The sequence below is a fragment of the Dendrobates tinctorius genome, unplaced genomic scaffold, assembly GCF_039654945.1.
Source record: "Dendrobates tinctorius isolate UK_male_01 unplaced genomic scaffold, ASM3965494v1 ptg000200l, whole genome shotgun sequence".
NCBI classification, from domain to species: Eukaryota; Metazoa; Chordata; class Amphibia; order Anura; family Dendrobatidae; genus Dendrobates; species Dendrobates tinctorius.
Window position 1 is genome coordinate 1,376,286 of NW_027361867.1, and position 27,223 is coordinate 1,403,508.

The window sequence follows — 27,223 nt, forward strand, 5'->3', positions numbered from 1 at the left end:
TATTCATGTTCAGAATGTGGGAAATGTTTTAGGCAGAAATCAGATTTGGTTAGGCACCACAGAACTCACACAGGGGAGAAGCCTTTTTCCTGTTCAGAATGTGGGAAATGTTTTAGCAATAAATCAGATTGTGTTAATCACCAGAGAACTCACACAGGGGAGAAGCCATTTTCCTGTTCAGAATGTGGGAAATGTTTTAGCAATAAATCAGATTGTGTTAATCACCAGAGAACTCACACGGGGGAGAAGCCTTTCTCCTGTTCAGAATGTGGGAAATGTTTTCGCAATAAATCAGATTGTGTTAAGCACCAAAGAACTCACACAGGGGAGAAACGTTTTTCATGTTCAGAATGTGGGAAATGTTTTAACCAGAATTGTCATCTTGTTAATCACAAGAGAACTCACACAGGGGAGAAGCCTTTTCCCTGTTCAGAATGTGGGAAATGTTTTAACCAGAAATCAGATTTGGTTAATCACCATAGAACTCATACAGAGGAGAAGCCTTTTTGCTGTTCAGAATGTGGGAAATGTTTTAACTGGAAATCAGGTTTGGTTTATCACCATAGAACTCACACAGGGGAGAAGCCTTTTTCCTGCTCAGAATGTGGGAAATGTTTTAACTGTAAATCATATTTGTTTAAGCACCAAAGATCTCACACAGGGGAGAAGCCTTTTTCCTGTTCAGAATGTGGGAAATGTTTTGTGAAGAAATCATCTCTTCTTAGTCACCAAAAAACTCACACAGGGGAGAATCCTGTATCATATTCTTAATGTGGGAAATGTTTTCTACCGAAATCAACTCTTAATAAATATCAGGGAAGTCATATGGGGAGAAGCTTTTTTCATGTTCAAAATGTTGGAAATATTTTAACTCAAAATTGTATCTTCTTAAAGGTGTTGACCACTACTAGGACAACCCCTTGTCATTCCTCATGTTTGGCCATGTTACAATAAAAACACTCATTGTACGAGAATGATCAGTACTAAATATATTGGACAGCCATGTCAGACTGAGCTGCCATCTTGGAAAAACTTTCGCTAACTAACTTTGCAGCTAATGAGATGACCTTATGGGAGCTCTAGCCAGAATGGAGACATAAAATGACATCAGAGCCATTAGCAGGTATGGTTGGCATACACAAGGGTTAATAGGGGTAGCTGCAGGGCATTGTGAGAGTAAATAATGGTGTCATATGGTAGTAAGTAGTGTCTGTGATGAGGACAATACAGTAGTCAATATGTGAAGAGTTATGTGAGTAATGACATTAGATAAAAGGGACATGGGGATTTATGGACTGTAATGGAGTTTGGTGAAATACTCCTAAATATTGTCATTTTGTATTATCACTTTCTTTAGTATTCTAGAATATGTCTTCCCTGCATTATGAGGTTATCATGTATACACCTTTTACCACTATATGTAGCTCGTTTGTCTAACCATATATATATATATATATATATATATATATAAAAAGCCCAAACGAGGTCCGCCATATATTCAGAAGTAGAAATCAACAACATGGCCTACAAACGTTACTCCCATAAACAACATTTCAGTATGAAATATATCTGTATTACAGCAAAACACATAAAAAAATGTAAAAAGAAGAGATTATGCAGAGAGAAATCATCAGGTATGTATATAAAACGTATCTAAATCTGTCCCAAAATATAGTTTAGAAAAATCCTTTACATATATATAATTGTAAATGGAAAGCCCATATGGAAGAAGTATAACAATTACAGTGCCTCGCGAAAGTATTCGGCCCCCTGGAACTTTTCAACCTTTTCCCACATATCATGCATCAAACATAAAGATACCAAATGTAAATTTTTGGTGAAGAATCAACAAGTGGGACATAGTTGTGAAGTCGACCGAAATTTATTTGGCCCATTTACTTTCAGTGCAGCAAACTCACTTCAGAAGTTCATTGTGCATCTCAGAATGATCCAAAATTGTCCTAAATGACTAATGATGATAAATATAATCCACCTGTGTGTAATCAATTCTCTGCATAAATGCACCAGCTCTGTGATAGTCTCAGGGTTCTGTTTGAAGCACAGAGAGCATCATGAAGACCATGGAACACAACAGGCAGGTCCGTGATACAGTTGTGGAGAAGATTAAAGCTGGATTTGGATACAAAATGATTTCCAAAACTGTAAACATCCCAAGGAGCACTGTGTAAGCGATCATATTGAAATGGAAGGTGTATCATACCACTGCAAATCTACCAAGACCCGGCGGTCCCTCTAAACTTTCATCTCAAACAAAGAGAAGACTGATCTCAGATGCAGCCAAGAGGCCCTTGATCACTCTGGATGAACTGCAGAGATCTACAGCTGAGGTGGGACAGTCTGTTCATAGGACAACAATCAGTCGTACACTGCACAAATCTGGCCTTTATGGAAGAGTGGCAAGAAGAAATCCATTTCTCAAAGATATCCATAAAAAGTGTCATTTAAAGTTTGCAACAAGCCACCTGGGAGACACACCAAACATGTGGAAGAAGGTGCTCTGGTCAGATGAAACCAAAATCGAACTTTTTGGCAACAATGCCAAATGATATGTTTGGCATAAAGGCAACACAGCTCATCACCCTGAACACACCATCCCCACTGTCAAACATGGTGGTGGCAGCATCATGGTTTTGGCCTGCTTTTCTTCAGCAGGGACAGGGAAGCTGGTTAAAATTGATGGGAACATGGATGGAGCCAAATGCAGGACCATTCTTGAAGAAAACCTGTTGGAGTCTCCAAAAGATCTGAGGCTGGGATGGAGATTTGTCTTCCAACAAGACAATGATCCCAAACATAAAGCAAAATCTACAATGGAATGGTTCACAAATAAACATATCCAGGTGTTAGAATGGCCAAGTCACAGTCCAGACCTGAATCTAACCGAAAATCTGTGGAAAAAGGTGAAAACTGCTGTTCACAAACGATCTCTGTTGTGAGTTCATTTTTCCCTTCACCATTGAGGTCTGATGAACTCCCTCCTCTGGTGAAGGAAGGTAGTGAGGCTGATTATCAAACACCTGGGCAGCTAGATTATGACTGGGTGGCTGGAATTGAGGACTGGATATAAGGCTGCCGATGCCCTTCTTCCTGGCTGGTGATTTTCCTGCTGGATTCTTGGAGACCAGTCTGATTCCTGCTTCTCAAAGCTAAGTTTTTCTGCTCTGCTTTGTACTCTTCAGTTTTGTTTTTGTTTTGCCTTGTTTTTTGGGAGTTCTGCCATCCCCGGCTGGGGGTGATCTGAATTCCATTTTTGTCTCTGATCTGTTGATCTTTTGCTCTGTCTTCAGAATATACCTGAGTGCTGATATAGTCTTTTGAAGCCTAGCGACTTCAGGGCCTGTTTTTCCTACGGTTGGCTCATTTTGATAGGGTTTTTGCGGATGTTAGACAGCAGCTTTCCTATCCTGTCCTATGTAGTTAGCTTGGGCCCCATCATTTGCTCAATCTATCTTTCTATCTGTGTTAGTGTTTTCATCTTGCTTCACCGTCATATGTTGGGGGCTGCCTATTGCTTTGGGGTCTGCTCTGGGGCAGTTTAGTTTTTCCCCTTTCTGTCTTTAGGCTATCTAGTTCTCCGGCTGTGATCGAGGGGTCTAGGGCACCGTAGGAACCCCCCACGGCTACTGCTAGTTGTTGTGAATAGGTCCAGGGGTCTGCAATCCGATAGCTGCCAACCTCTCTGGTTTTTCTGGACTTAGCTGGTATTTTGTTTTTTCCTCCTTCGGTGACTCATCATAACAGATCTCCATCCAACCTCACTGAGCTTGAGCTGTTTGCCAAGGAAGAATGGACAAGAATTTCAGTCTCTCAATGTACAAAACTGATAGAGACATACCGTATATACTCGAGTATAAGCCCCATAGATTGTTCCCCCATATACTGCCACCATAAGAAGCTCCATAGATTATTCCCCGATATACTGCCCCCATAAGAAAATCCTTAGATTATTCCCCCATATGCTGACCCCATAAGAAGATCCTTAGATTATTCCCCCATATGCTAACCCCATAAGAAGCTCCTTAGATTATTCCCCCATAGCAGCTATGGACGCAGGACAGGTGAGTATCGCTATACTTACCTGTCCTGATGCTGTCTCTTGAGCCCCCAGCTTCTCCGCGCTCTCTCTTCCTGCGTTCAGCTGTCATGTGATACCGCTCATTAAAACTCATGAATATGCATGTATTCATGAGTTTATTGAGCGGTACCACGTGACCGCTGAAGGCAGGAAGAGAGAGTGCGGAGAAGCTGGGGGCTCAAGAGACAGCGTCAGGACGGGTAAGTATGACCTGACACCCCCGCCCCCCCTCCCCCTCCGACCCCCCGGTGTATATGACTCGAATATAAGCCGAGAGGGGGACTTTCAGCCCAAAAAAATGGGCTGAAAATCTCGGCTTATACTCGAGTATATATGGTACTCCAAGCGACTTGCGGCTGTAATCGCAGCAAAAGGTGGCGCAACAAAGTATTAAGTTAAAGGGGCCGAATACTATTGCACGCCCCACTTTTCAGTTTTTGTATTTCCACAAAAATTTAAAATAAATAAATTTAATTCACAACAAAATGGGGTTTCTGGGGAAGCATTACAAGCGAAACGTGCATAAAAGAGCGCCTCTAGGTAATGGAATCCTCTCTATAGATCGGTCTTGTTTGTGTCTGCCTCTTTGGTATGTGGACATTGTGGGGTTCGCCACGTTCCCCTGCTTCTGGATTTATGCACTAGCAATGAAGACTCTATGTGAAGCAGTGACCGGGTCACAATACTATTTTGTCCTCACACTCACTCCCTGTGATTGTGTGGATGTGTCTGGCCTAAGAGAGACAATCAGCAAGTGGGTTATAAATTAGGTATAAATATAATATATATGATCAAATATATTGTAGTTCCCCCTTCATGCTCTCCCATAAGAAGATTCTTGCCGGTAGAATCAGCGCGGATGAGCACCTACTGTGCTCTCTCCCCGGCCACAATTCCCCATCTTAATTCCATCCTCCCCCTTTCCCCCTAGTCATCTTTTCCCATCTAGATATATATATCTACCATCCGACTATAGTGATAAACTATCTGCAGATTCAGGGGCGGACACAGACTGTTGTGGGCCCCTGTGCAAGAAATTTTTCGGGCCCCCCCCAACCCTTCATAGGGCAACAAAGTTATTTGTTGTTATCTAATATTGAGGCTATGCAGGGCTGGATATAATATCTGTATAGAACATATTGTAACCCCCCATAGAATATAATGCAGTCCCCCATATAGTATAATGCAGCCCCTCCATAGAATATATGGCAACCCCCTCATAAGATATAATGCAGCCCCTTATATAGTATAATGTAGCCCCTCCATAGAATACAATGTAGCCCACCTCATATAGTATAATGCAGCCTCCATAGAATGTAATAAATATGATACAGCCCCCCTATAGAATATAATGTAGCCCCATATAGAATATAATACAGCCCACCTCCCCTTAGAACATAATGTAGCCCCCCATATTATATAACACAGCTTCCCCTTATAGAATATAATGTAAAATGTCCCCCATGGTATATAACAGCCGCATGGTATATAGCCCAGCCCACCATGGTATATAGCCCACCATGGTATAATACAGCCCAGCATGGTATATAGCCCCCCCAGAATGGTATAATACAGCCCAGCATGGTATAATACAGCCTAGCGTGGTATAATACAGCCCATCATGGTATATAGCCCCCCAGCATGGTATAATAAAGCCCAGCATGGTATATAGCCCCCCAGCATGGTATAATACAGCCCAGAATGGTATATAGCCCCCCCAGCATGGTATAATACAGCCCAGCATGGTATATAGCCCCCCCAGCATGGTATAATACAGCCCAGCATGGTATATAGCCCCCCCAGCATGGTATAATACAGCCCAGCATGGTTTATAGCCCCCCCAGCATGGTATATAGCCCCCCAGCATGGTATAATACAGCCCAGCATGGTATATAGCCCCCCCAGCATGGTATATAGCCCCGCCAGTATGGTACAATACAGCCCAGCATGGTATACAGCCCAGCATGGTATATAGCCCCGCCTCCCAGCATGGCATATAGCCCTCCAGCATGGTATAATACAGCCCAGCATGGTATATAGCCCCCCAGCATGGTATAATACAGCCCAGCATGGTATATAGCCCCCCCAGCATGGTATAATACAGCCCAACATGGTATATAGCCCCCCCAGCATGGTATAATACAGCCCAGCATGGTATATAGCCCCCCCAGCATGGTATGATACAGCCCAGCATGGTATATAGCCCCCCAGCATGGTATATAGCCCCCCCAGCATGGTATAATACAGCCCAGCATGAAATATAGCCCCCCAGCAAGGTATAATACAGCCCAGCATGGTATATAGCCCCCAGCATGGTATGATACAGCCCAGTGTGGTGTATATAGCCCCCAGCATGATATATAGCCCCCCCAGCATGGTATGATACAGCCCAGCATGGTATATATCCCCCCAGCATGGTATAATACGGTCCAGCATGGTATATAGCCCCCCAGCATGGTATAATACAGCCCAGCATGGTATGATACAGCCCAGCATGGTATGATACAGCCCAGCATGGTATATAGCCCCCCAGCATGGTATATAGCCCCCCCAGCATGGTATAATACAGCCCAGCATGAAATATAGCCCCCCAGAATGGTATAATACAGCCCAGCATGGTATATGGCCCCCAGCATGGTATGATACAGCCCAGCGTGGTATATAGCTCCCAGCATGGTATATAGCCCCCCCAGCATGGTATATAGCCCCCCAGCATGGTATAATACAGCCCAGCATGGTATATAGCCCCCCCAGCATGGTATATAGCCCCGCCAGTATGGTACAATACAGCCCAGCATGGTATACAGCCCAGCATGGTATATAGCCCCGCCTCCCAGCATGGCATATAGCCCCCCAGCATGGTATAATACAGCCCAGCATGGTATATAGCCCCCCAGCATGGTATAATACAGCCCAGCATGGTATATAGCCCCCCCAGCATGGTATAATACAGCCCAACATGGTATATAGCCCCCCCAGCATGGTATAATACAGCCCAGCATGGTATATAGCCCCCCCAGCATGGTATGATACAGCCCAGCATGGTATATAGCCCCCCAGCATGGTATATAGCCCCCCCAGCATGGTATAATACAGCCCAGCATGAAATATAGCCCCCCAGCAAGGTGTAATACAGCCCAGCATGGTATATAGCCCCCAGCATGGTATGATACAGCCCAGTGTGGTGTATATAGCCCCCAGCATGATATATAGCCCCCCCAGCATGGTATATAGCCCCCCCAGCATGGTATGATACAGCCCAGCATGGTATATATCCCCCCAGCATGGTATAATACGGTCCAGCATGGTATATAGCCCCCCAGCATGGTATAATACAGCCCAGCATGGTATGATACAGCCCAGCATGGTATATAGCCCCCCAGCATGGTATGATACAGCCCAGCATGGTATATAGCCCCCCAGCATGGTATATAGCCCCCCCAGCATGGTATAATACAGCCCAGCATGAAATATAGCCCCCCAGAATGGTATAATACAGCCCAGCATGGTATATGGCCCCCAGCATGGTATGATACAGCCCAGCGTGGTATATAGCTCCCAGCATGGTATATAGCCCCCCCAGCATGGTATGATACAGCCCAGCATCGTATATAGCCCCCCAGCATGGTATAATACAGCCCAGCATGGTATATAGCCCCCCCAGAATAGTATACAGCCCAGCATGGTATATAGCCCCCCCAGCATGGTATAATACAGCCCAGCAGGGTATATAGCCCCCCCAGCATGGTATGATACAGCCCAGCATGGTATATAGCCCACCCAGCATGGTATAATACAGCCCAGCATGGTATATAGCCCCCCAGCATGGTATATAGCCCCCCAGCATGGTATGATACAGCCCAGCATGGTATATAGCCCCCCCAGCATGGTAAATAGCCCCCCCAGCATGGTATGATACAGCCCAGCATGGTATATGGCCCCCAGCATGGTATATAGCCCCCCAGCATGGTATATAGCCCCCCCAGCATGCTATGATACAGCCCAGCATCGTATATAGCCCCCCAGCATGGTATAATACGGTCCTGCATGGTATATAGCCCCCCAGCATGGTATAATACAGCCCAGCATGGTATGTAGCCCCCCCAGCATGGTATAATACAGCCCAGCATGGTATATAGCCCCCCCAGAATATTATACAGCCCAACATGGTATATAGCCCCCCAGCATGGTATAATACAGCCCAGCAGGGTATATAGCCCCCCCAGCATGGTATGATACAGCCCAGCATGGTATATAGCCCACCCAGCATGGTATAATACAGCCCAGCATGGTATATAGCCCCCCAGCATGGTATATCGCCCCCCAGCATGGTATGATACAGCCCAGCATGGTATATAGCCCCCCAGCATGGTATATAGCCCCCCCAGCATGGTATGATACAGCCCAGCATGGTATATAGCCCCACCCAGCATGGTATAATACAGCCCAGAATGGTATATAGCCCCCCCAGCATGGTATGATACAGCCCAGCATGGTATATAGCCCCCCCAGCATGGTATAATACAGCCCAGAATGGTATATAGCCCCCCCAGCATGGTATGATACAGCCCAGCATTGTATATAGCCCCCCAGCATGGTATAATACAGCCCAGCATGGTATATAGCGCCCCAGCATGGTATAATACAGCCCAGCATGGTATACAGCCCCCCCAGCATGGTATAATACAGCCCAGCATGGTATATAGCCCCCCAGTATGGTATATAGCCCCCCCAGCATGGTATGACACAGCCCAGCATGGTATATAGCCCCCCCAGCATAGTATGATACAGCTCAGCATGGTATATAGCCCCCCAGCATGGTATATAGCCCCCCCAGCATGGTATAATACAGCCCAGCATGAAATATAGCCCCCCAGCAAGGTATAATACAGCCCAGCATGGTATATAGCCCCCAGCATGGTATGATACAGCCCAGTGTGGTGTATATAGCCCCCAGCATGATATATAGCCCCCCCAGCATGGTATATAGCCCCCCCAGCATGGTATGATACAGCCCAGCATGGTATATATCCCCCCAGCATGGTATAATACGGTCCAGCATGGTATATAGCCCCCCAGCATGGTATGATACAGCCCAGCATGGTATATAGCCCCCCAGCATGGTATATAGCCCCCCCAGCATGGTATAATACAGCCCAGCATGAAATATAGCCCCCCAGAATGGTATAATACAGCCCAGCATGGTATATGGCCCCCAGCATGGTATGATACAGCCCAGCGTGGTATATAGCTCCCAGCATGGTATATAGCCCCCCCAGCATGGTATGATACAGCCCAGCATCGTATATAGCCCCCCAGCATGGTATAATACAGCCCAGCATGGTATATAGCCCCCCCAGAATAGTATACAGCCCAGCATGGTATATAGCCCCCCCAGCATGGTATAATACAGCCCAGCAGGGTATATAGCCCCCCCAGCATGGTATGATACAGCCCAGCATGGTATATAGCCCACCCAGCATGGTATAATACAGCCCAGCATGGTATATAGCCCCCCAGCATGGTATATAGCCCCCCAGCATGGTATGATACAGCCCAGCATGGTATATAGCCCCCCCAGCATGGTAAATAGCCCCCCCAGCATGGTATGATACAGCCCAGCATGGTATATGGCCCCCAGCATGGTATATAGCCCCCCAGCATGGTATATAGCCCCCCCAGCATGGTATGATACAGCCCAGCATCGTATATAGCCCCCCAGCATGGTATAATACGGTCCAGCATGGTATATAGCCCCCCAGCATGGTATAATACAGCCCAGCATGGTATGTAGCCCCCCCAGCATGGTATAATACAGCCCAGCATGGTATATAGCCCCCCCAGAATATTATACAGCCCAACATGGTATATAGCCCCCCAGCATGGTATAATACAGCCCAGCAGGGTATATAGCCCCCCCAGCATGGTATGATACAGCCCAGCATGGTATATAGCCCACCCAGCATGGTATAATACAGCCCAGCATGGTATATAGCCCCCCAGCATGGTATATAGCCCCCCAGCATGGTATGATACAGCCCAGCATGGTATATAGCCCCCCAGCATGGTATATAGCCCCCCCAGCATGGTATGATACAGCCCAGCATGGTATATAGCCCCACCCAGCATGGTATAATACAGCCCAGAATGGTATATAGCCCCCCCAGCATGGTATGATACAGCCCAGCATGGTATATAGCCCCCCCAGCATGGTATAATACAGCCCAGAATGGTATATAGCCCCCCCAGCATGGTATGATACAGCCCAGCATTGTATATAGCCCCCCAGCATGGTATAATACAGCCCAGCATGGTATATAGCGCCCCAGCATGGTATAATACAGCCCAGCATGGTATACAGCCCCCCCAGCATGGTATAATACAGCCCAGCATGGTATATAGCCCCCCAGTATGGTATATAGCCCCCCCAGCATGGTATGACACAGCCCAGCATGGTATATAGCCCCCCCAGCATAGTATGATACAGCCCAGCATGGTATATAGCCCCCCAGCATGGTATATAGTCCCCCCAGCATGGTATATAGCCCCCCCAGCATGGTATATAGCCCCCCAACATGGTCTATAGTCCCCCCAGCATGGTATATAGCTCCCCCCAGCATGGTATATAGCTCCCCCAGCATGGTATATAGCCCCCCCAGCATAGTATGATACAGCCCAGCATGGTATATAGCCCCCCCAGCATGGTATAATACAGCCCAGCATGGTATATAGTCCCCCCAGCATGGTATATAGCCCCCCCAGCATGGTCTATAGTCCCCCCAGCATGGTATATAGCCCCCAGCATGGTATATAGCCCCCAAGCATGGTATATAGCCCCCCCATCATGGCCCCACAGTCCAGTATTCACACTGATTTAAAGAAAAAAAAAAAAACCCACGCCTCACCTTCTCCTCGTGCCTGTGTTGCTCCCGGCTCCTGTCTCCTCTCCTGCTCTGCCTGGTACACAGTGAGAGCGCGATGACATCATCGCGCACCCGCTGTGTCAGAGGCAGAGCGGGGAATGATGGGAGAGGGAGCGTCAGCTGGTGCTCTCTCCTCCAGGCTCCATCATTGCCTTCTTCAATTTTGGGGGGGGGGGTGAAGTCGGTGCTGGGGGCAGGGGGGCGCTGCTCTCCTCATTGCACTACACATGGCTAATTTGAATTTTGACATAATTAGCCATGCGGTGCTGGAGGCTGGAGGGGCCCCCTCTCCCCCGGGGCCCCGTGCAATGCTCGGTCTGCACGGGTGGTAGGTCCGCCCCTGTGCAGATTAATGATATACTATATTGGTCTGTGTTCCTGGAGGATAGCTTCTGCTCCACTAGATACCATTGATAAGATACATGGTGCTTCACGTCCAGCATTTATTGTGAATAGCATATATAATTATGGGCAGTTGTTCTGTGTGTCACAGCAGCGGTGACCTGGTCCGTGGCCCTGGGCGCCCAATATCAATGGGGGTGATGTTAATGGTGTAATAGTTTATTTGGATAGTTCGTGACGCCACCCGTGGTGTTTGGCAAGTGAGACGTTGAGCCAACGCTGCATGCAGATCCACTGGGACTGATGGTGTGATGCAGCAAAGATCGTGTAGCTCCTCACAGGTGGAGCTGTAGTCCCAGGGCAGTGTAGGTGCAATGGATGAGGAGAGGCGCAGAATGGTATAGATGCTGGTACCCAGGTGTAGCGGTGCTGGAATAACTGGAGGACACCAGAGTATGTGGTTCCAAAGCTTTACTCACTGTTTGCAGTTCACACAAATGCCTGCCTCCGCACTGTGTTCTTCAGGTCAGGGCCCCAGCCAACCTCCAGGCAGGATAGGATTCTCCCCTCCACACTCCACCAATATGTACCTTACTGAACGACTCCTCCAATGCGCCTTTAGGTGCGAAGCACTCCAGTACTTAGTTACCCTGGAATGCCTCTCTCTAGGTGTTCCTAGTCTCTACTTGTATGACAGACAGCTGTAGCCTGCTTCAGGGACTCCTCTCTGCGTCCCGGCTCACTATCCAGTTGCTGTTGTGTCCCAAGTCTATGATGGGAGTAAGGCGTTAGTGGCTCACTACTCCTCCGGTGTCTGTTGCCGGACATAAAGATCCAATCAACCTCGGGGATCGGGCCCCGGCCTTTGCGCGCTAGACTGGAAGGGTTCTCTTTCTTTCTCAACCTGCTTCCCACCATCCTTCTATTCTCCTTCGTTCCGATCTGTTCTATCTCTCTTATGGAATCTGTAGTCTCCAGTCTACGTCTCCTTCCTTCTGTTCCTTTCCCGTGCCAGCTGGCACAGGTCACTGAGGCAGCTGCAGCACTCCTTCCTCCATCCCTCTTCCAGGGATCCTCACTCCTGTCTGAGTGACTTCCTTTCTCCCTCACCCTCTGTCAGACTGCCCTGAAATCCTACACCTTCCCTTTCTTTTATATCTAACTCCACCTGCCTCCCCAGCACCTCCCGTGTTACGAAGCCAGGGACCACAAAAGGCATAAAGCATGGATGGGTCCCTGCTGAACTATCCTGTGTGTGGGGTGCAGGTGTTGGAATGTGAAAGGGAGTTCCCACCCTACCTGGATGGTGGAGCACCACACCTTAGGAGAAGGTGCAGTACCTCTGTGGCGACTGAAGCCATAGGGGCGCCACATACCCCCCGTTAAACACAGCGCGTCCGCGGGCTGCAAGACAACAAAAGTACAATACAGAAACACAAAAATTTTAAATGCTGTTTAACAATACTTATCTAATCTTCCTAATGTAGGAGGCACATTTCTTAAACGTTACAAACAGGCTAACTTCCTATCTTAGTATCAAAAATTTCTTTAAGTGCAATTCCTAGTTCAAAGTGCAATTATTCTTTCTCTCTCTTTCTACTGGACGCAAGACACTGACCATCTGTGCTTGGCCTGTCACCTGTCACGTTCAATTCTTCATTCTTTATTCAATTCTCACATTCTATCTCAAAACTTTTCTAATTTTCTGTGTCAAACATGCTATAAAAGACATTTACTTTTCATAAGACACAGCATCGTAAAACATTCAAAGATTCTTGCAAAGTGCTGAACACTGCTCCCAGCCGGGATTTCTTGCAGTGTCCCTTGAGGTAGACATCATTCTTCGAAAAGTGTCCATTCAAAAACATCATCTTTGCAAAGTGTCTTTGTGTAACCATTATCTTCACAAAAGGGTCCTATATGTAAAACCAAGAAAGGGCACCTAAAGAGGTGCAACTATTTACAATAAAAGTTTTTGGATCACTCCAAGTTCATGATCGCTAGTTCAAATTGTGAAAACGCTGCCATTGCAAAAACTAGGCAACAAAAGTGCTACCAGCAAAACAAAGCATGATAGCAAAAAAAGCAGAAAAAGGCACAACTGATGCAAACAAACCCTCCTGGGTAACGAGATTTAAATATTTAGCGGCTACCAGATTCAAGGTAGTCATTGGCAATCCGTAAGTACTCCTCTTCCCACGGTGTCAGACCAGAGATCTTCTTAGGCTGCTGGGTTTGAGTCGACTTTGGCGTAGCTGAAATCCTGGTAGCAGGTACCTGGGTATCTTGGGTGTTGACCGTAGGTGGAGGAGCGTTGACTAGTTTCGATGGCAGGTACCTCTCAATGAACTCTGTAGGGATACGTCGTACATTCAGGGCGTACCATCCCCGTAGTCCTTCATGCCGGGTGAAGGTCACATACTCCCCATGCTGCAGGTCTCTATCAGGATGCCCCCTCCTCAGATGGGACTCCACGTCCTGCCGGTTGAAGAACAGGTCGCTGATTCTTTTGGGGTCTGCAATAAATCCGAACCCCTCTCTTGGTTTACATTCAGCACCTGCCCCCATCCAGCTGCATCCTGGGGACCATGATGCCCAGCACGGGCCCTCTCCTTCCGGGCCAGATCCGGGCCCAGCACAGCCTGCTTTCTCTGCTCCCTCTCCCGATATTCCGCTGCCAGCTGTCGAATGGTGTCCCGACATCCTGCCCAACTCTCTTCTTTCTCCCGCTCTTCCCGGGACCTGCTCTCACCCATGGCACCAGCATCCCGGTCCCAGACCAGATCCAGGACGACCGGGCCAGCCGCTGCAACTGCGGTACACCCCAGGGCCTTCCCAGGTGGAGAAACATCCGACATACCTGGGGCCTCCTGGCGGTGCGGCCTCTGCTCCGGTGCAGGCGGTGATGGAGCAGATGGTGGCTCGGATACGCAGGGGTCTCTGCGGGGACCTGCGCAGCCGCGACAGGGCCGGGCGGGAGCTCCGCTTCCACTCCCGGGTCCTCCGGTAACTCCTTCGGGCAGGCGGCACCTAGCCTTAAAGTCAGGGTGGAAGTATAGATCAGCGCTGCCCGGGGACAGTCCGGTGTGGTAGCGGCAGGTACCGTTGGAGGGGGTACCGCTGGTGTAGGCCCCGCCGGGGCACGCTGCCTTCTCAGCTTCTCCAAAGCTTCCTTTCTCAGCTGCAGACTGGCTGTCAATTCAGCTATTTCAGCTTCTAGTTGCTGGCGGTTCATTCCGGAGTTCGGGTTGGAGCCGTCAGCCATGGCGCCAGGGAGATTCGTTTCCCCTCGCTCCTCAGGCCTCCTTCCCTCACTCTCCAAAATGGCGTTCTCGCGTTCTCCTTCTTGCTCTGCCCTTCTGCTCGCCACTGGCTTCCTCTGCCCCTCCTTCCGGGGCGGAGTCTTCTTCCAGCGCCTCCATACCAAGCCAGTATACGAACCCCTCGGGGGTTGGTCCATGCATCTGTCACATAGTAATTCAGGCAGGGAAGGCCCAATACTTTTCGCGGTCTTTTCTTAGGACCTCCCATCTCTTCACGCCCTTCTTCTCCGCGCCAGCGGCCATTTTTTAGATTCATGTCACAGTCTATTAAATTTGGTCTTTTGCACATTTTCAAAAGTTGTAAATCCAAGGCACAAAGAACCCGATGGCATCGGGTCTAGTCATCCTGTTCGTGATGCCAATATTGGGTTGCCCCTCACACCCAGGGCAGTGGGGTACTCGGTACCGGGCCGGTGTCAGGGGGAATATGTGTCACAGCAGCAGTGACCTGGTCCGTGGCCATGGGCGCCCAATATCAATGGCAGTGATGTTAATGGTGTAATAGTTTATTTGGATAGTTCGTGATGCCACCCGTGGTGTTTGGCAAGTGAGATGTTTAGCCAACACTGCATGCAGATCCACTGGCACTGATAGTGTGGTGCAGCAAAGATGGTGTAGTTCCCCACAGGTGGAGCTGTAGTCCCAGGGCAGTGTAGGTGCAATAGATGAGGAGAGGCGCAGAATGGTATAGATGCTGGTACCAAGGTGTAGCGGTGCTGGAATAACTGGAGGACACCAGAGTATGCGGTTCCAAAGCTTTACTCACTGTTTGCAGCTCACACAAATGCCTGCCTCCGCACTGTGTTCTTCAGGTCAGGGCCCCAGCCAACCTCCAGGCAGGATAGGATTCTCCCCTCCACACTCCGCCAATATGTACCTTACTGAACGACTCCTCCAATGCGCCTTTAGGTGCGAAGCACTCCAGTACTTAGTTACCCTGGAATGCCTCTCTCTAGGTGTTCCTAGTCTCTACTTGTATGACAGACAGCTGTAGCCTGCTTCAGGGACTCCTCTCTGCGTCCCGGCTCACTATCCAGTTGCTGTTGTGTCCCAAGTCTATGATGGGAGTAAGGCGTTAGTGGCTCACTACTCCTCCGGTGTCTGTTGCTGGACATAAAGATCCAATCAACCTCGGGGACCGGGCCCTGGCCTTTGTGCTCTGGACTGGAAGGGTTCTCTCTCTCTCTTTCTCAACCTGCTTCCCACCGTCCTTCTATTCTCCTTCGTTCCGATCCGTTCTGTCTCTCTTATGGAATCTGTAGTCTCCAGTCTACGTCTCCTTCCTTCTGTTCCTTTCCCATGCCAGCTGGCTCAGGTCACTGAGGCAGCTGCAGCACTCCTTCCTCCATCCCTCTTCCAGGGATCCCCACTCCTATCTGAGTGACTTCCTTTCTCCCTCACCCTCTGTCAGACTGCCCTGAAATCCTACACCTTCCCTCTCTTTTATATCTAACTCCACCCGCCTCCCCAGCACCTCCCGTGTTACGAAGCCAGGGACCACAAAAGGCATCCCATGACCTTTCCAGCATAAAACATGGATGGGTCCCTGCTGAACTATCCTGTGTGTGGGGTGCAGGTGTGGAATGTGAAAGGGAGTTCCCACCCTACCTGGATGGTGGGGCACCACACCTTAGGAGAAGGTGCAATACCTCTGTGGCGACTGAAGCCTCAGGGGCGCCACATATGGGAGTCATTATTGAATTAATTTGTCTCTGTGGACACAGCTCTATGGTTTTTAAGTGTGTTTTAATTGTAATTGTGTGCCAATAAAATTGTTGTGATTTATATTTTTCATATATAGTTGTTTGTGTTGTGCATTATTCCGGTAGTGCCTTTTTTTTTCTTCTTTAGTTACAGTCTTAGATGACAACTTGGTTGCATCCCTATATCATACATATTTTTATTTATATAATGCGGTGCGCCAAAATACTTTTTCTCCTTGTATTTGCTTCAATGTGAAGTTCATCAATTTTTTTGAATGAGTCACCAGTCTCACGAATAAAAGATGGTAACATTCAAGTAGAGGCTGTAGTTTGGCATCAATGAATTTACTTGTGGTCTCCAAATTATTACCGCTACCAGAAATGATTGGTCTTCCAAGTGGTGTTATCTCATTTTTATAGATTTTTGGTAAAAAGTAGGGACTGTATAAGTTGGTTTGTCATATTGCAGGGCCAATACCAATTATTTTGTAATGATTCCATTATCTTTGGCTCCTTTTATCATATGACAAAATTTTGTTGAATATGAACGCTGGGGATTATATGTCTGCTTTCTATAACAATCCTTATTCTTAGATGATGGAATGCCTCAGACTCATACAGAGTTTTTGGCAATATCACCATTTTGCCGCCTTTGTTCGCAGGTTTAAAAAATAGCAATGTCTAATATTTTGACATTATTTAGACTGTTACGTTCAACTCTGCTTAAATTGTCCTTAATTGTATAAGAAATTTTTCGAAGCCTGCGCTGACCAACGGAAGGAATAAACCCTCATTAGGACAGGTAGATGGAGGTAGACTTTTTTTGATCTAGTGGCAATACTGGATGGAATCTCACATCCTTCCTCTGTATTATTACCATGAGCTAATTCTCCCAAGATTCTTACTGCTTCCTGTTCTGATTCTGTTGGAAACAAATTATGTAAGGATTGGTGCATGTCCTCCAATGCTTTGTAGCAAGTACCATTTTGTGCTCTCGAATTGTTTCCTAAGTCTGTTCCTAGACTCTGGATCCAAGGAGGTAATAAGAAACGACCATCTGGTGAAAAACTTCTATGTTAACTTTTCTTTGTTAGTCAAGGTTTCCAACCAGTCCATTTTAAACAGAAAATGAATTTTTGTCAATAATGATTTCAAAGGAACATTTGAGTTTAACCATTGATGTACTATACTTTTTCTTACTGCTGAGGCCCAAATCACTAACATGGCCTTGGTGTGTTATGATGAGTCACCGAAGGAGGAAAAAACAAAATACCAGCGAAGTCCAGAAAAACCAGAGAGGTTGGCAGCTATCGGATTGCAGACCCCTGAACCTATCCACAACAACTAGCAGTAGCCGTGGGGGGTTCCTACGCTGCCCTAGACCCCTTGATCACAGCCGGAGAGCTACATAGCCTAAAGACAGAAAGAGGGAAAAACTAAACTGCCCCAGAGCAGACCCCAAAGCAATAGGCAGCCCCCAACATACAATGACGGTGAAGCAAGATGAAAACACCAACACAGATAGAAAGATAGGCTGAGCAAATGATGGGGCCCAAGCTAACTACACAGGACAGGATAGGAAAGCTGCTGTCTGCCATCCGCAAAAACCCTATCAAAATGAGCCAACCGACTGATAGGAAAAACAGGCAGGTATATTCTGAAGACAGAGCAAAAGATCAACAGATCAGAGACAAAAATGGAATTCAGCTCACCCCCGGCCGGGGATGGCAGAACTCCCAAAAAACAAGGCAAAACAAAAACAAAACTGAAGATTACAAAGCAGAGCAGAAAAACTTAGCTTTGAGACGCAGGAATCAGACTGGTCTCCAAGAATCCAGCAGGAAAATCACCAGCCAGGAAGAAGGGCGTCGGCAGCCTTATATCCAGTCCTAAATTCCAGCCACCCAGTTATCATCTAGCTACCCAGGTGTTTGGTAATCAGTCTCACTACCTTCCTTCACCAGAGGAGGGAGTTCATCAGACCTCAATGGTGAAGGGAAAAATGAACTCACAACAGTACCTCCCCCTTGAGGAGGGGTCACCGAACCCTCATCCATGCCACCAGGGCGATCCGGGTGAGCCCGATGAAAGGCACGCACCAATCTTTCGGCATGAATATCAGAGGCAGAGACCCAGGAATTATCCTCCTGACCATAACCCTTCCACTTAACCAAATACTGGAGTCTTTGTCTAGCCAGACGGGAATCCAGTATCTTCTCTACCTCATATTCCATGTTACCTTCAACCAATATAGGGTCAGGAGGTGCCACCACAGGAACTACTGGTTCAACAAACCTCTTCAACAAGGACTTATGAAACACATTATGAATTTTAAATGTGACAGGAAGAGCCAACCGAAAAGAGACTGGATTAATAATCTCCAAAATCTTGTAAGGTCCAATAAATCTAGGCTTAAATTTAGGAGAAGCCACCTTCATAGCGATATTTTTTGATGACAACCAAACCATATCACCCACCTTAAACAGGAGACCAACGGTCCTACGCCGGTTGGAAAACCGCTGGGCCTTTTCCTGGGAGAGAGACAACTTATCCACTACTTGGTCCCAGATCAGGTGCATTCTCTCCACCACAGTGTCAACACCTGGGCAGGCAGAAAGCTCCACCTGCCCTGAAGAAAATCGAGGGTGAAAACCAAAGTTACAAAAAAAGGTGACATCAAAGTGGCAGAACTAGCTCTATTATTTAAAGCAAATTCGGCCAAGGGCAAAAATGAAACCCAATCATCCTGATCGGCAGAAATAAAACATCTCAAATACGACTCCAAAGTCTGGCTTGTTCTCTCCGTCTGCCCATTGGTCTGAGGGTGAAATGCAGAGGAGAAGGACAACTGAATTCCCAGCTTAGAACAGAAAGTCCTCCAAAATCTAGACACAAACTGAACTCCTCTGTCAGATACAATGTTCTCAGGAATCCCGTGCAAGCGAACCACCTGTTGCAAAAACAAGGGCACCAACTCAGAGGAAGATGGCAACTTAGGGAGTGGTACAAGATGGACCATCTTAGAGAATCTATCACAAATCACCCAAATAACAGTCATTCTCTGAGAGACAGGCATATCAGAGATAAAATCCATTGAAATATGGGTCCATGGCCTCCTGAGCACCGGCAAAGGCATCAACAAGCCACTAGAGCGAGAACAAGGTTTAGACCGGGAGCAAGTCCCACAGGACTGCACAAAATTCCTGACATCATGAGACAAGGCGGGCCACCAAAAAGACCGACTCACCAGATCTCTAGTACCAAAAATACCTGGATGACCAGCCAATGCAGAGCAATGAACTTCAGACATCACTCTCTTCCTCCACTGGTCAGGAACATACAACTTTCCACTGGGACAACGCTTAGGTTTGTCCTCCTGAAACTCTTCCAGAGCACGTCTCAAATCGGGCGAGATGGCAGAAAGAACTACCCCCTCGCCTAAGATGGTAGCAATGGTAGCAGGCTTAGTCACAACAGGAGAATCAGCAAGGAAACTCCTAGAGAGGGCGTCTGCCTTGACATTCTTAGTGCCCGGAAGAAAAGAGACCACAAAATCAAAACGTGTGAAAAACAAGGCCCACCTAGCCTGTCTAGGATTCAAGCGCTTGGCCGACTCCAGGTAAATCAAATTCTTGTAGTCAGTAAGGACCACGACTTGGTGTTTGGCTCCCTCCAACCAATGTCTCCACTCCTCAAATGCCCATTTCATGGCCAACAGTTCCCGATTCCCCACATCATAGTTACGTTCGGATGGGGAGAACTTTCGGGAAAAGAAAGCACAAGGATTCATTTTAGATGTCACAGGATCGTTTTGGGACAACACCGCTCCTGCACCAATCTCAGAAGCATCCACCTCCACCTGAAACGGGAGTGAGTCATCAGGTTGCCGCAAAACCGGAGCAGAAGTGAATCTTCGCTTCAGCTCCTGAAAGGAAGAAACAGTCTCCGGAGACCAATTCAGCACATCAGCACCCTTCCTAGTCAAATCCGTCAATGGCTTGGCAATACCAGAAAAAATAGCTATAAATTTCCGATAAAAATTAGCAAAACCCAAAAACTTCTGGAGGGCCTTCAAAGAAGTGGGCTGAACCCAATCATAAATGGCCTGTACCTTGGCCGGGTCCATTTCAATAGTTGACGGAGACAAAATAAATCCCAAAAATGAAACCCTCTGTACCCCAAAAAGGCATTTCGATCCCTTGACATACAGGGAATTCTCCCTCAAAATCCGGAACACAGTCCGAACATGTTCCACATGAGAGTCCCAATTCTTGGAGAAGATCAAAATATCATCCAGATAGATAATCAAAAATTTATCCACAAAGTCTCGGAATATATCGTTCATGAAGCACTGGAAGACAGAAGGGGCATTAGTGAGCCCAAAAGGCATCACCAGGTACTCAAAATGTCCCTCCGGAGCATTAAACGCCGTCTTCCATTCATCCCCATGCTTAATGCGAATAAGATTATACGCCCCCTGAGGTCAAGCTTGGTAAACCAGCAAGCACCTTTAACTCTGGAGAATAGATCAGAAATCAGGGGTAACGGATACTGATATTTAACAGCAATTTTGTTGAGGGCACGATAGTCAATACAAGGCCTTAATGAACCATCCTTTTTAGCCACGAAAAAAACCCAGCACCTAAGGGTGAAGAGGATGGTCTAATATGACCCTTCTCCAATGCCTCCTTAATATAGGATCGCATAGCCTCGTGCTCGGGTACAGATAAATTGAAAAGCCGACCCTTGGGGAATTTGCACCCCGGGTTCAGCTCAATTGCACAGTCATAACTCCTATGAGGAGGCAAAGACGCAGACTCATTCTCACTAAATACATCATAAAAGTCAGCCAAATAGTCAGGAACATCATGCGACTGGGGAGAGGTGGAGAAAACAGGAGCATCACTAAGGGCACACCGACAACCCCAACTCACCCCAGAGAAAGATTTCCAATCCAGAACTGGATTATGGATTTGCAACCAGGGAAACCCCAGAACAATGGTATCATTCAAATTATGCAACACCAAAAATATGCAATTTTCTTGATGGTCTGGGGCAACCCACATTACCACCTGGGTCCAAAGCTGAGGTTTATTCTTCGCCAAAGGAGTAGCATCAATACCCCTCAAAGGGATAGGCGTCCGCAGAGGTGTCACAGGAAATCCACAGCGTTTAGCAAAATCCAAGTCCATCAGGTTCAGAGCTGCTCCTGAATCCACAAAAGCCTTGGCGGAAAATGTGGACAGGGAGCAGATCAGAGTAATTGCCAGAAGAAACTTAGGTTGAACACCACCCACAGAAAACGTGTGTGCACAACGTTTCTCTCGTTTAGGGCAGACAGAAATAATATGCGAGGCATCTCCACAAAAAAACACAGCTTATTACGCCTTCTGAACTCCTGACGTTGCACCCTAGATAAAACTCTATCACATTGCATAGGTTCAGACATTTGTTCAACAGGTGGCAACATCTCTCGTGTAGTTTTGCGTTCACGTAAACGCAGATCCACCTGAATGGCTAATGACATAGAATCGTCAAGACCAGAGGGAACAGGAAATCCCACCATAGTATCTTTTACAGTTTCTGACAAACCCTTCCGAAAGAGGGCTGCCAAGGCACCATCATTCCAGGTAGTAAGGACCGCCCACTTTCGGAATTTTTGACAGTACAACTCTGCCGAATCCCGACCCTGGCTTAATGCCAACAGGGTCTTTTCAGCCTGATCAATAGCATTAGGTTCATCGTACAACAACCCCAAGGCTTGAAAAAATGCGTTCACATTATTCAGAATAGGATCATCAGGTTTCAAAGAAAACGCCCAATCCTGGGGATCGCCGCGCAGCAAAGAGATGACAATTTTAACCTGCTGCGTGGAGTTCCCCGACGAGTTAGGCTTCAAGGCAAAAAATAATTTACAATTATTCTTGAAATTCAAGAATTTAGACCGATCCCCAAAAACACATCAGGAGTAGGAATCTTTGGTTCAGCAGCATGTGAATGAGCAAAATAGGCGGAAATTCCCCGCACTTCAGCAGCGAGCTGCTCCACACGATCAGACAATTGCTTCATCTCCATTGAGAGAAAAATTCCCCAAAAAAAAAAGTCCAGAAAAACCAGAGAGGTTGGCAGCTATCAGATTGCAGACCCCTGAACCTATCCACAACAACTAGCAGTAGCCGTGGGGGGTTCCTACGGTGCCCTAGACCCCTCGATCACAGCCGGAGAGCTACATAGCCTAAAGACAGAAAGAGGGAAAAACTAAACTGCCCCAGAGCAGACCCCAAAGCAATAGGCAGCCCCCAACATATAATGACGGTGAAGCAAGATGAAAACACCAACACAGATAGAAAGATAGGCTGAGCAAATGATGGGGCCCAAGCTAACTACACAGGACAGGATAGGAAAGCTGCTGTCTGCCATCCGCAAAAACACTATCAAAATGAGCCAACCGACTGATAGGAAAAACAGGCCCTGAAGTCGCTAGGCTTCAAAAGACTATATCAGCACTCAGGTATATTCTGAAGACAGAGCAAAAGATCAACAGATCAGAGACAAAAATGGAATTCAGCTCACCCCCGCCGGGGATGGCAGAACTCCCAAAGAACAAGGCAAAACAAAAACAAAACTGAAGAGTGCAAAGCAGAGCAGAAAAACTTAGCTTTGAGATGCAGGAATCAGACTGGTCTCCAAGAATCCAGCAGGAAAATCACCAGCCAGGAAGAAGGGTGTCGGCAGCCTTATATCCAGTCCTCAATTCCAGCCACCCAGTCATCATCTAGCTGCCCAGGTGTTTGGTAATCAGCCTCACTACCTTCCTTCACCAGAGGAGGGAGTTCATCAGACCTCAATGGTGAAGGGAAAAATGAACTCACAACAGTGGTGTGCTTTGGTAATACTCTTGGGATCTCTGCTAGAATATTAAAAATATCCCATTGCGGGGTAAGAGGGAACTCAAAACCACTCAATTGTTGTAACTCAGAATGAATATCACGCCATAACTTTTGAATTTTGGGGCAACCCCACATATGATGGTAGATGTCAGTATTATGTAAACCACATTTAACACATTGATAAGAATTTGTAGGAGACATTCTGGATTGGACGTACTGGGTAATATAAGCTCTATGTAGTAATAATATGGCCATATTGGTATAACTATTATATGGAATAACTTTCCTTTGTGTCTCAGTAGCTTCTAATATATCTCCAACTTCCAACCCCTCCATATCCTTTATCCATCTCGCCGGACCCGAGGTTTTAGCATCCCAAGACCATTCCTTCCGCAGAGTGCCAATAATTTTGTTTCCGTGTTCCCTGTAGGAATCCCATGAAAATCTGGCATATTTTGAAGAGTTATCAACAAGGGATCTAATGCTAAATTAAACAATAATGGAGACAATGGGCATCCCTGCCTCGTGCCCCTCCAAATGGCAAAGGGCACCGACAGGGTGTTGTTTATAAAAAGCCTAGATGTGGGGTCCCTATATAACAATTTAATAGCATTGCAGAACCATGACCCAAACCCTCTGAGCTCCAACAACTTATGTAAATAATTCCAGTAGACCCTGTCAAAGGCCTTATATGCATCAAGACCCACCACTATGTTCCTTTTGCCCTTATTGACTCTACAACTAGATATAGTACCTATTGCTGTTCTTATATTATAGGTTATCGATTTCCCATGTACAAACTCCATCTAATGTGGTGAAATTAACTTGGGAATAATCTGCTGAACCCTGGTTGCCAATATTTTTGTCAAGAGTTTAAAATCTGCATTGAGCAGTGAGATTGGGCGGTATCCCTCCACTTGCAGTGGATCCTTCCCAGGCTTAGGAAGCATATTGATGCAAGCCTCATTAAATCTATCTGGAATATAACCCTTTTCTATGATTCCATTAAATAACTCACCTAGGTATGGACCTACCCATGGGCCTAAGATCTTATAATATTCTCTACTAAACCCATCTGGACCCAGTGCCTTAGAAATCTTAAGAGTAGAGATGGCCGACAGAACTTCCGTAATGGTAATGGGTGAATTAAGGAGGTTTCTCTGATCCTCCGTAATACTAGGAGCCACCCCATCCCCAAAGAAACATGATGCCTCCAAAATCTCCTCTCCCCCTCCTGCATACAAAGATAAAAAAAAAATCTAGATTCCTCTATTATTTGTTCATTGTCCGCTGTGACCGTGCCACTTTGATTACGAATTCTGGCAATCCTAGTTGCTTGTCTAAAAGGTTTAGTGAGAGAGGCCAGTAACCTTCCCGGCCTGTTCCCCCATTTAAAGTATTTGTGTTTTTGATAATCTAGACTGTACAGCGCTCTCTCGTGCTCAATATTTTCGGCAGTCTCTTTAGCCTCTATGAATTTTTGTTTATTTGTGGGGGTATTAGAACATTTTAAATTTTTATAAGCCTGGGTTAATTCTTCCTGAGCTGCCAACATGGCCTCTAATAATTTTTTCCATTTATTCCCAACATAAGAGATGACTTGTCCCCTTAAAACTGCCTTAGAGGCGGCCCAAAATAAATGAGGATCAGCACAGTGCTCCCTATTGTCTTCTTTGTATGTGTTCCACGACATCTGCAAATAAGCCTTAAACTCATCAGACGAGTATAGTTAAGAGGGAAACCTCCACCTCTTTTCCTTGCATGCCAGATTTACCAATCTAGATTTGAAAACCACCGGGGCATGATCAGATATCTGAACATCCAAGATATCTGTCGATAGAACAAGGGACACCATCAATAATCCCAATAACCAATAGTCTAATCTTGCATGTGTATTATGAACATGAGTGCAGTGCGAGAAATCTTTATCAGTGGGATGCTGCCACCTCCAAATATACGTCAACCCCAAATGATCCATCAGCCTCTGGATGAGACCTTCATGTATTGTTTTATTTTAAAATTTGTTTGTTAAGCACCAGGATACAAAGAATGTACAACATACACAATGACTAATGATAACAGGCATTATATAAAGCACACGTCTCCGTCCATAATAAAATGTAATACAAAGAAATTGCACATTCTTATAGATAAACAAGGTAACATGTATATTTCCTTCTAGCATATGTAAAGGACAATGCTTTATGTATTTTCCCACATGTGTATCAATCCAATTTCACAAACCTTGTCATATCATGCAACCGTAGGAATTAACTAAAACTCCTAAACTACAACTACCACTACATCAACTAATATCTACTATTTCCGCAGCCTGGTTTCCTATATCATATTGTGTCGCCTGTGATGTCTCAGTCTTGCAACGTGAGGTGAGAGGAATTCCACCTCTCCCAGATCTTTTCAAATTTACCCGGGAATCCCCTGTTTTGGTATAACGAGCGCTCATATGGGACAATTGAGTTCACCAGCTCGATCCAAAACCTAAGGGAAGGACATGAGCCCCCCATCCACCGCAGTGCCAACACCTTTCATGCCATAAACAGTGTCTCGCGCAGGAAGACCCCAGTATAGCGATCCCAAATCTCCTCCTCCCACACCCCAAACAAGCAGACCAATGGCTCTAGAGGGACAGGGGCTTGCACCGGTGATGTCAGTAGTGTAGTCACCTCTTTCCAGTAATGTAGGATAGTGGGACATTGCCACACCATATGGATAAAATCAGCATCTGGCGAGTGACATTGCAAACATTCTGATGATTGAAGCCGACCCATCCTAAAAAGTCGCAACGGCGTTAAATATGATTGATTAATTATATACAGTTGTATCATTCTGTTGTTAACAGATGGTGATACTCCAATCGGAGATTTCAGAATCTCCTCCAACTCCTCTCCTTGCACTTCAGGAATGAGTCGTTCCCACGTCATCTTTAAAGAGCTTATGGCCGAATCTGCCCCTACTGACAGCATATATGTGTACAAGGAGGATATGAGACCCTGGGGACCCTGTGACTTAAGAATTCCTATTAAAGGTAACGATGAAATAGTACGGTCCACACCCCCATCCCTCATGTGTGACTGAAGAGCAGATCTCAGCTGCAGATAGCGAAAACATTGAGACCTCGGAATATCATGTGTAGCCTGCAATTGTTCAAAAGACTTTAAGGTCCCCTGGTCATACAAGTCTCCCACTGAAGAGACGCCACACTGGGTCCAAAAAATGGCGGATGGGTGATTCAGTAGCCCTGGAAAATAGTTATTACTCCACAGGGGCATTTCAGCTATAACATCTTTAAACCCTATTACATTCTTGATTTGTCTCCATATCAATCGAGCCAGCCGGAGCAGGGGTAATAGACGTGGGGCATTAGTTTTTTCCAACTCAAGGAAACCTAATAGGCAATCCGCTTATGCAGCGTGAAGCAGGTGGCTTTCAGAGTTAGAGAGGCAATTACCCAGCATCCAGTTATTTAAAGCTTTAGCCTGCCCAGCTACGTAGTATAGGAAAAAATCTGGTAACGCCGCCCCACCTCCCCTCTTTGGTCTTTGTAGAGTTGACAATTTAAGTTTGGGCCTAGTTTTCCCCCAAACAAAGGACGTGACTAGAGAATTAAGAGTAACAAAAAAGGACTTGGGCACGGCTACCGCACTGTGCTGAAGGGAGTAGCTAAATTTAGGGAGTAATATCATTTTAGTCAGGTTAATGCGTCCAGCCACAGATAATGGGAGCCTACTCCAAGACGCAAACTTAGCTTTAACTAGTTCCAACAACGGGTGGAACCTTCATGTATTGTAGCTCCATGGTTGTGTAATCCTGATCTATCTATAGACATATCATGTGCTTCATTAAAGTCCCCCCCAATTATCAAATTGGTTGTGTCCCAACCTGCCAACTTAGAGAGTAACTGAGTCTGAAACTGCGAGTCTGGACC

General features: G+C 46.5%; 1 pseudogene; it reads right to left on the reverse strand.

The window, feature by feature from the left end:
- Positions 1–27,223, reverse strand: part of LOC141056813 (uncharacterized) — a 94,777-nt pseudogene that overhangs the window by 57,896 nt on the left and 9,658 nt on the right.